Here is a 10,939-nt window from a genome sequence, read left to right on the forward strand (position 1 = left end):
ATAGAAAATATTTCTTATTCCTACCTCCATAGATTGCAGAACACACATAAACACCCTGAGATCTTAGGAGGAAGCTTCTCACCCAGAGGGTGGTGACGCACTGAACAGGTCGCCCAAAGGAGGCTGTGGATGCTCCATCCCTGCAGGCATTCAGGGCCAGGCTGGATGTGGCTCTGGGCAGGGATGGGGCATCCACAGCCTCCTTGGGCAACCAACCCTAAAGACAAAAGCCAGAAGCCATGGTTGGGCTGCCTGATCTTAGTGTCCTTTCCCACCTCAATGAGTCTTTGATTCTGTGCTTCCCAACACCTGAGCACATCAGTTGTTGAACCTCTTTCCAGCTCTCCACTGCCCCGTTACTCCAGTCACACAAGACCTCTCATCTCAGCCATGAAAAGCCAAAGAAAACCAGATGCAGAATTAAATCTGGCCACTGTGTAGAGCACAACTAAAAGGCACAGTGGCATTTATCAACAGCTGGATCACAGCGATGAAGAGCAAAGATGAAAACCTAGAAGACACAACAGTAGTTAGGAATCCAAAGACCCTTGGCTTGCACGGCATGGACTCATCAATAGCACAGCTCTCAGGGCACAGCCTGTCTGTCCCCAGCCCATCAGAAAGCAGCACAGATGCTTCACCAAGTTTTGCCCCGTGGCAACTTTGTCTCTCGCCCAAACAGCTGCTGCTGCAGCTCACCCACACTGCGGCCTTTCAGCCTCAGCTCGCAGGAATGAATGAGTCACTTCATTAACCTCCGGCTTATACAAAAGAAATGTGGAAGCAGGCGGCCCTCCATCCCAGGGAGACCCAGGCCTTCCATCCCAGGGAGACCCAGGCCTTCCATCACACAGAGACCCAGGCCTTCCATCACAGACACCCAGGCCCTCCATCAGAGCAGCCCAGCGGGCATCTCAAACAACTTTAAAAAGAGTGAGGTATGCTAACACAGTGAAAACTAGCTGGGAGAGACCAACCCACCAGCAGTGTCCAGGTTAGGAATACAGGAGCTGAGCCCCTCCTGTGAATTAAAGCATCCCCTCCATCCTCACCTCCCTCTCGGTACTTGTTTAAATGCAATAAGCACAGCTTTCATCTCCAACTCGTGGCTCCTGGACTTTGAAAGGCTGAAGGAGAAGCTCTCAGAGGAGATAAGCAGTGATGTGGGGCAATCAGAGCCGCGGGTCTGATAAGTGGTGCAGGAGGACAAAGGTAGCAGCAAGCAGCACAGAAACAACACTGCCTTCACTTGGAGCTGTGCTGTGTCCTCCCTAACATCAGCACTTGCCTGCTGGCAGACTGTTCACCTCCTGTGAATGAAGGGCATTTTTCAAACAGCAGAGGCTGCAAAGCAAACAGTGCAATGACAGCACTCAGCCTCCAGCCTTCCACCTGACCCACAGCCATTCTGTGTTCACCCCCACGTGCTACAACAGTGGGCACAGCCACAGCATCTCCCTGACCTCCAGCAGCCAAAGCAATCAGTGGCTCCTTATCTCAGCCCACTCCTCTGCTGCTGCACTGAACTATCCGCTTATATTCCCCCGCTCCCCAGCACATTCCTTTCCCTCCCCTGATGCAGCATTCCTTCTGCCCCCTATCCCACTAATCAAAGTTGAGGCCTGGATCTCCTGCTGCAGGAAGGGACACAGCTACCCTCTGGCACTGCCCTCTCTGTGCCCACCAGCAGCTCCCAGCTCAGCCCACAGCTAAAGGTGCTTAAATAATCAGATCCAGCCGCCTTTAATTTGAAAATGAATTTCACTTCAGGCCAAATCAAGGCGACAGGCTCACTGTGTAAGTGACTCAGTAACTCGGGACGTTATCTGCCTCCAACAGCAGGCATTAAACATTCAGCATGGAGAGCAATGCTCCTCGTGCTTATCAGTGCAGGCTGTTGGACAGAAACAGAAGCACTCCCTGCTCCTCACTCTTCTGTTCCAGAGGATCGCTGATAACTCTGTTTATATCTTATTCCACACTGTCTGAGCTGTGAGGTTCCTCCTATGTGCTGCTAAAATTGTTCAGTAAAGCAGGAAAGCGAGGCTGCATGGCTTCATAAGGACAAGGCTAATGCATGGCAGCACCGGGTGCCACCCACTGCTGTGCGTCCATTGTGCCACCCCCATCAAATCTGCAAGTCAATCACTGCACTCATTAAAATACAGCACAGACAAAACTCCCCCTGGAAGAGCTGGGATGAGAAGGGTCTGTAACACACCACACCTCGCTGCTCCATCCCCTCTGCATTCAAACTCACATTTCTGCATCAAATCAATGGCCAGAAGTGCTGGACGGGATGGAGGCCTGCTGCAAAACAGGAACAAACCCACATCAATCCCCTGCAGATTTTCGGGGTGAGTTCTGCACTGTGTAATTTTCTGTTCACGTTCAGCCACAGGATGACATCAGCACCCCAAACGCTATGAGGAGATGGAGAGCTTGCCAGAGTTCAGCTGGGAAACGTAATAGTTCCAGTCAGCATATTTCACTGCTGGAAAAAAAGAAGGCTCCAGATAAATTACATAGCAGAGAAAATAAACATACCCAGACCCAGAGCAAGAAAAACTTCTCTGATCCACTGCTGGCATTTGCAGTGTTAGGATCAGCGGGGACAGCAGGAACCAGGTGCCAGGAGCTGCCCCCTGTGGGGCCATGGGGGGCTGCAGCACTGAGGTCCTGCCAGCAGCGTGATCCCAGGGGTCTTCTCCAGCCTTCATGAGCCTGATCTCACTGTGGTACCTGATGGCTTCTCATGGTCAGCCTGAGCTCCTCCCAGTCCCCAGATGCAGCTCCTTGAGGAGAACACTGAGCAGTGACAGAAGTTTGGCTTTTCTGGACAGTTTACCCCATCAGCTGACTCAGCCATTTGGAGCCCTTAGACTGAAACCTGCTAAATTCAGACACATTTACTTCTAACTGCAATCACTGACATGGCTACCCCCCCTCCAGGGTTATTCCATTTCTCAGTCTTTCCTAAGGAAGTGGGAAAAAAAAGAATTGCCTCTTTTAGCTGGTAATCTGCATTACATAGCTCCATGCACTCTGCTGTGTGAGAAGTGCTCTCAGATGCTTTGGGCAGCCAGGAGATAAGTGTGGCATGCAGGCCCATGGCTTTGGAGAGCTGCTCAGGGACTTGTCCAAGGCAGCCAGGCCTTACTCCCCATTCCACCCCTGCCCCCATTGCCCCCTGTGCAGTCAGGTGAGCTAACAGAACCTCCAAGCACCACGTGTGGTTTATGCTTCTCTCCTCGCCCTGCTGGCCTCACCATCAGGCACCGACCAGAGCAGCATCTCAGTACCATCACAGTGCTCAGGGCTGCAGTCCTTTGCATTATGGCCTCCACCACTTCAGGGCTATGGTCACTAACCTTCACCATCAGTGTTAGGAAGGAGTTCTCCATTCAGATGATGCAAAGCACAGCTGCCCAGAGCTGCTGCCCCATCCCTGCAGCTGCCCTAGGCCAGGCTGGATGGGACCCTGGGAATCCAGAGCTGCTGCTGGCAGCCAGCCCATAGCAGGGCTTGGAAGTGTGTGATCTTTAAGGTCCCTTCCAACCCAAGCCGTTATCCACGGAAAGAAAATGGAACCAGCTCTGGGCTGGGAATGGAAAGAGATGGACACAGCGCACAACAGGAGGACAACGGAAACAAATCACAAACACCATCAGAAATGAGGGAAAAAAGACGTGTAGATACCCAGAATGAAGCTTCAAGAGCCAGAATGAAGCTTCAAGAGCCAGAATGAAGCTTCAAGAGCCATCTGCTCCAGGCAGGGAACTCCCTCATCCAGCTCCTCCAGCATCCCCTCCCATCTGGGGATGAACTGAAGTTACCAGGCTGCTCCCCAGCACGGCCGCCCGCCCTCCTGCCCGGCAGACACCCACTAAAATAACCCCCCTCTCTTCCCAGCGTCGCTTCCAGGCCATTTCCTACCCTCATTATAGAACCACGGGCTCGACTCTCGAAGGAAATCTCATTTTATCGCAGGAAGTCGGCTCCCCGGGGGAAAACTATTAGAGATGGCTGCAGTATGTTTAAAGAAGCCCCAGCGTCAGCTGATGGCGGCCAGAATGAAGGTCTTTCGGAGCTCTGTCTTACATTACACGCTCCATCCAGCTCCCCAGCAATAAATAAACCCAGCCCACATTCAGCCGGCCCATGGCAGGTTGGTGGGCAAGGAACTGATACTGGAAAATGGGCACGTGCTTCTGCAAGAAAGGAACATCACACATCAAAATAACATGAACTTTGGGAGCTCGAGCTGTTACAAACCAAGAACTGCATCGCTGGCATCTACTGAATGGACATCGCTGCAGCACAGCTCAATGGGCTGATTGGATTTGCAGCCGCAGCTGAAGTGCAGGATGCATTCAGATCCAGACAACGCTGCTGGTCAAACAGCCATTGCACTTAAGGGGATATCCATGTCTGCAATGCCAGTTTCAGGCAAGTTATTGAATCTCTCCTTAAAAGTGAATTCTCAGGCCGAAAATAGGTTGGGCCAAAAGCAAATAAGGCAGGGTTCCATCAAAGCAGTGCTAATGCAGATATACGTCCCTGTAAATCCAGGCACTCATTCAGCAGTTCCACCAATGCAGGTCACACTAAGAGGGTCAGCCCAGGACAACCAAGTAATCCTCATTGCGATGCCTGATCCTATTGCCCCACATGCTCTGCCCAAATCCCAGGGCCCAACTATTAGTGTGTTTCACTCTGAAGCTCTGCAGTGCTACAGGGGTGGCATTGCAGCTGCTGCACTGCACAGAGCTGGGTAGGAATACGGCCATTGCAGCCATGAGCACTGACTGCAGGCTGACCAGAGCCTTCAGGTCACTGTGAAGGTCCCCCTGCACAGCCCACCTCTCTGTCCTGAGGTTTCTCTGCCTTTGCAGGGCTCAAATCAGCACATATGAAGATATAATCCAAGTCACACTCCTGAAGCTGCACATCAACACCACTGCATGGCCTTCCATTGGAGCCTTGCATAGACTGAAGTCACTACTGTACGTACTTTGAGATCCACATCCCCTGCTTAGTAAGCAGCCCAAATCAATGGCTCAGCTCCAGAACCCTCCTAATTGCTTCCATTCCATGACCAACACGAGCAGCCATTCACCCCCACCACCAAAGCCAAAGGGAAGGAAAGGCTCCGACTCACTGCTTTCCCCCATTCTTTACCTCTAATGTTGCAGACACAGCTTGAAGCCTCTCATGGATTTCTGGCTTTGCTCCTCCACTGTGAAGTTTCCAGTCACTTTTCCTATTAAGTATCCACAGACAAACCTGCTCTGGAGTTCCTGATAACCACTGCAGAGGAGCATCTCTAAGGAGTGCTTAATAGAAAAGCAATTAACAGCTTCCACAGGGTCAGAAGATGGACAGAAGCAGAACTGCCAATGTAAACAAGGAAGAGGGCTGGGAATGGAGGGCTGCGAGGAAACACAATCAATCAATGAGAACAACAGACGTTCAAATGTGAGATTCCTGTATGCGATGCTCAGCCCGTTCCAGGCCAACACAAAGGGGATCCCAGCACTGACAGCGATCAAATGACCAGCAGGAATTGGCAGTGTGCTGCGAGCAGAGCTGACTGCGACGCTCACAACACCTCCATCCCAGCAGGCAGCATCCCCTGCAGCCCTGCTCTGCACTGTGAGCACGGACAGAGCTCATCCCCTGCACTTCAGTAGCTGGAACCCAATAAACATACTTGGAGATCCACCTGATACAAGCTCCCGTCGCTTCACTTTGCTTAAACCCCATGTCAACACCCTAAACTGGGCTCAAGAACAGCTTGCCAGGCCGATGGAGCTCCAGTGTGATTGTACAAAAGGAATGATGACTCACTGGCAGGCGGGAGCGGGTTGGGAACGGATGACCTAATGCTCCAAAAGAAGCTTCGCTCTCACAGAGATCCAGCTTCAGTATGTGCAGCACCTTCCTAACACAGAGACCGCACCATCTACACCACCATCTCCAGGCTTATTCCAGCTCAGCTGCCTGGCCCCAACGAGCAGCTCCCCACGCTCAGCTCAGTCCAACCCCAGGTGCCATCGCACAGCGCTCAGCCCCATCCTTCAGGCTGAGGGGAGGAGGAGCTGCTCAGCATAAAACAAACACGGGGGTGTTGGCATTAAAACATCAGCTCCCTGCTGTTTAACATGCAGTGAGCACTATGAGCACCGATGAGCAAGACAAGCCTGCCCTGCGTTCAGCTGGATTCCTGCTGCCTCGCAGGGGATCCTCCATCCACCAAGGGCTGATTTGATGGCCTTGTGCTCAGCCAGCAGCTGTAGGGCTTAGAGTTCCCTGCTGTAATGATGGCCCACAGCAACCGGGTGGATTTTAAAGCACACTGAGCATCCCTTGGGCTGAACCCGCGTTGTTCCCAGCCTACCTCCCATACTTGCAAATGCTCCAGATGAAAGGGGCAAAGCGTAGGCTGAGAATGGGAGTTAGTGACACAGGCTAATCAGGACTCTAATCATGCTAATAGCTGTGATTAACTGCATACTCCTCCTAGAAGCTTCGCGCAGCAGCGTGATACCGGAGCTCTGCTCATCCCCTTAATCTGCAGCTGCACCACGTGTGTCGTGGACATTCCCCATGCTCAGCCCTAATCCCACCCACACACCAAACCTTTGGGCAGGGTACAAGTGAACCTATTGCTCCTGGAAACCAGGACTGTTCCAAACAAGAGCCGATAGGAGCCGACCTCATCGCACAAACCTGCCCGAGTTCTGCAACTCAGATGGATTTGCTGCTCGTTCTGCCCGAGTCACACAGACACAGTCAGCACTGCTGCTCTCATAGGGGCAGCCTGGGTTGCACAGGCCCACAGTGCTCATCCAGCTCCAACCCCCTGTTATGTGCAGGGTCAGCAACCAGCAGCCCAGGCTGCCCAGAGCCACATCCAGCCTGGCCTTGAATGCCTGCAGGGATGGGGCACCCACAGCCTCCTTGTTCCATTTAATGCCTGCAGGGATGGGGCACCCACAGCCTCCTTGTTCCAGCAATACATGTATGACAACACACAAACTTAACAGCTTATTATGAGGTTTACAACTAAGCTTGTTTGGGACCGATGCACCCTCCCCAGCAGACCCCTGACACCACCCTATCAGAAGCACTAGAGCTCACAGCATCACCCCAACATCTGTCCACAATCCTTTGGGTTTCGAATTCCACACCAGCGCAGCTTCAGGATCACAAAATGACCTCACAGTCTGACTTGGAACATCTGAAGCCTCTCAAAGCCCCTGTGAGCAGTGCAGGGCGCTCCTCCAGCCACAAACGTTTCGCTGTTTTGTTACCAAGCAAAAAAAAATCTGCATAACATCCACAGCAACCGGCTCTGCTGACCTTCCCTTCCCACCACAAATTCCTTCACATGTGCAAAACACCGAGTCATGAAGTTGGCTTCCGAGCTGTGGGAGGCCACGGAATAACCCAGCAGGACGGCTCTGCCCGCTGCCTGTGTGCACCCAGCCCATGGGCTGCCATCCCGGCTCTGCACACACACACACAGCCCTGACCTGCTGTGGCATCTCCATGCTGAGACCATGGAGCCCAGCCCTGCTCTACACCACCCTGCAGCCTCACTGGACTTGAAGAGGAGAAAATCAGTTTGCCGGCACTGCCACGAGGTGAGGAAGCCACACAGCGCCCTGTGACTAAGCAGAGGCTGATGTGTTTGAGCTGGGGCAGGAAGCACCAACACGGAGCCACAGGAAATAGCATCTGCCTTCCAGAGCTGCACCAGCTGCAGCTCAGCCCCATAAACCCCACAGCACTGACACCAAACTCACCCCGCCCTGCAAAGCAGGTTGGAAGCGACGTGATGAGCAGCAGGCCCAAGGAAGAGACTTGGATTTCATCTCCCATTGATGCCCATGTGAGCAAAATAAATTAACTGGGATATTTTTGGTCTAAAACAAGGTAGAGCTGTTACCTGCTTGGCTTTCATTTGCATTGCTCGGTCACAACTGCAGCACACAGCAGCCTTTGAAGCACATACAGCTTCATGCAGACAACGTGACTTAAGGACTGAGTCACTGCTTGATGTCCATGGGGAGTTCATTACACGGGGCTGGGCTCCAGAACGGATGGGTGCAAACCAGACCTGAACCCTCCGTTAATTGAGTTGCATGGCTCAGGTTCGTTTCTTGCTGGGGAAGGAGGTAACCACTAAAACACAGCGGGGTCTGGGACCTCGGATCTAATTGCGGCTCCATTCAGCAGCACTAGGGCTGACTCAGCCCTTTTGCAGACTCCAGAAGGAACACGTAATTTCTTTGTTTAAACTAAGTATTCAGCAGAGCTCATGAAACAAGCAAAGGAATGGGAACCCAGGCACTGCACAGGGCTCAGGGCCCACCACTGAAATGCCAGGGCAGCACTTCAATGTCTGTGCTGCTACTTGAGGAGCTTTTAGGTACAATGCTGAGGGGGAGAAACTTGGCTTGGAAGGAACAACTTGCTCACAAGTGAAGGTAAATGAGCTCATCTGATCAACCCATCAAATAATTGGGATGTAAGTCAAAGGAAGCAAGACTTTCATGACGGGAGAGTGGTGAGGTGCTGGAACAGCTGCCCAGAGGCTGTGGATGCCCCGTCCATCCCTGGAGGTGTTGAAGGCCAGGTTGGATGGGGCCCTGGGCAGCCTGGGCTGGTATCAATGTGGAGGTTGGTGGCCCTGCCTGTGGGGGGGGGTTGGAGCTCCGTGATCCTTGGGGTCCCTTCCAACCCAAAGCACGTTGTGACTGTGTGACTTACAGGGAGACAGATATAAGCTGTGTTATCGTTATCTCCTTAATATAGACGTTGTACCTACAAAGCCCAGCAGCCACCCCACAGTGCAGTAGGACGGAGCCCTGCGGACCCTCAAACGGCTGCACGTAACGGCGGCCGGGAGGGTCTGAGGCCCAACACGGAACTCGGCCACTCACCGGGGGGCAACGGAGCACCGGGCTGCGGGGGGGGACGGGTCGGTGAGAAGCGGAGGCTCAAAGAGCCCGAATAACCGGCCAGCGCTGGGAGGGGCAGGGGGCGGCCGGGCTGCGCTGCGTAACGGCAGCACCGAGCGGCGGGGGGCGGCACGGACACGAGGGGCGGTTTGAGCCCCGGAACAGCGGATGGACGCGGGATAAGGCACCGGGCGGGGCCTGACGGCTCAGCCCCGACACGAACGGAACAACCCCGACACGAACGGAACAACCCGAACGGCTCAGCCCGGACCCGCTCACCCCCCCATCCCATGGCATTTCCCCCGTGTCCTCCGGTCGCTCCCCCCTCACACCCCGCCGTTCCCCCGCTCCCCCCCGGTTCCCGCAGGCCCCGCACCCAACACATTGCGGCCCATCCGACACGGACCCGCCGGGGCCGCCGCCCTCGGCCCGCGCCCGCACCACCACAGCGCCGCGCTGCCCCGCCCCGCAACGCCCATCGCAGCGGAGCCCCCCCCGTAACGGAGCCCCGACCTCCCCCGTCCCATCCCGTCCCATCCCGTCCCGTCCGTTCGTACCGTCCCGGAGCCGCCCGCTCACACTCTCTGTCCCCTGCGGGCCCGGCGGGGGGAGGAGGCGGGAGAGGCCGCGCAGCGCTGCTGGGCCCGCCGCCCTCGGCCAATAGGAACGCGCCGCGCCCGATCTCAGCCAATCGGAGCGAGAGCAGGCAGAGGGGGCGGGGCTAAGGAAGGGCGGGGCTCAGAAGTGACAGCGGAGTGGGGGAAGGACAAGGGGAGGAAGAGAGGGAGGAGCGGGGGGCGATGGGTGATGGGTAATGGACAATGAGGGATGGGTGATGGACAATGGACAATGAGTGATGGCAATGGGTAATGGACAATGAGGGATGGGTGATGGGTGATGGGTGATGATGGGTGATGGCCTCTGCCATGGTCCCCCATCACATCCTCATCTCCAAATTGGAGGGAAGTGGATTTGATGGGTGGACAACTCGATGGATAAGCAATTGGTTGAAAGGCCGCAGACAGAGGGTGGTGGTCAATGGCTCTATGTCCAGGTGGAGGCTGGTAACGAGGGAGGTGACTGTCCCTCTTTACTCATTTCTTGTGAGGCCCCATCTGTTGTACCGTGTCCAGGTGTGGAGCCCTCAGTACAAGAATGACATGGAGATTTTGGAAAGGGTCCAGAGGAGGGACAGGAAGATGATCAGGGGGCTGGAGCACCTCCCCTATGAGGACAGGCTGAGGGAGTTGGGTTTGTTCAGCCTGGAGAAGAGAAGGTTGCGGGGTGACCTCATTGCAGCCTTTCAATACCTGAAGGGAACTTACACCCAGGAGGGGAGTAAACTCTTGGAAAGGGCTGATAATAGCAGGACATGGGGAAATGGTTTTAAGTTTAAAGAGGGAAGATTTAGGTTGGATGTCAGGGGGAAGTTCTTCACTAGGAGAGTGGTTAGGCCCTGGAACAGGCTGCCCAGGGATGTTGTGGATGCCCCGTCCTTGGAGGTGTTCAAGGCCAGGTCGGACGGGGCCCTGGGCAACCTGATCTAGTAAAGGTGTATGTTTGGTGGCCCTGCCAGGCAGGGGGGTTAGAACAAATGATCCTTGAGGTCCCTTCCAACCCGGGTCATTCTGTGATTCTGTGATTCTGGGTTTTCAATATCTCCGGAGGAGATTCCACCACCTGTCTGAGCATCCTGTGCCAGAGCTCTGCCACCCTCAGGCTTTAGAAACTCTCATGATGAGGCAGAGATGTGTGCCTAATGGGTGATGGGCAATGGGTGATGGGCAATGAGTGATGGGCAATGGGTGATGGGTATTGGGGATGGGCAATGGGTGATGGGCAATGGGTGATGGGCAATGAGTGATGGACAATGGGCGATGGGTATTGGGGATGGGCAGTGAGTGATGGGCAATGGGCAATGGGTGATGGGCAATGGGTGATGGGCAATGGGTGATGGGCAATGAGTGATG

General features: G+C 54.4%; 1 protein-coding gene across 44 annotated transcripts in view; it reads right to left on the minus strand.

Moving 5' to 3' along the window:
• MAP4 (microtubule associated protein 4) overlaps positions 1 to 9,586 on the minus strand; it is an 88,252-nt gene extending 78,666 nt beyond the window's left edge. For all 44 annotated transcript variants that reach the window (XR_014943674.1, XR_014943673.1, XM_085540714.1 and 41 more), the window contains exon 1: positions 9,527 to 9,586. The gene's annotated coding sequence lies outside the window, so the exon portion shown is untranslated. The remainder of the gene's footprint in view (positions 1 to 9,526) is intronic.
• Positions 9,587 to 10,939: the final 1,353 nt, after the last annotated feature.

Source organism: Coturnix japonica, chromosome 2 (genome assembly GCF_054131305.1).
Source record: "Coturnix japonica strain WE chromosome 2, WE-NBRP24, whole genome shotgun sequence".
Taxonomy (NCBI): Eukaryota; Metazoa; Chordata; class Aves; order Galliformes; family Phasianidae; genus Coturnix; species Coturnix japonica.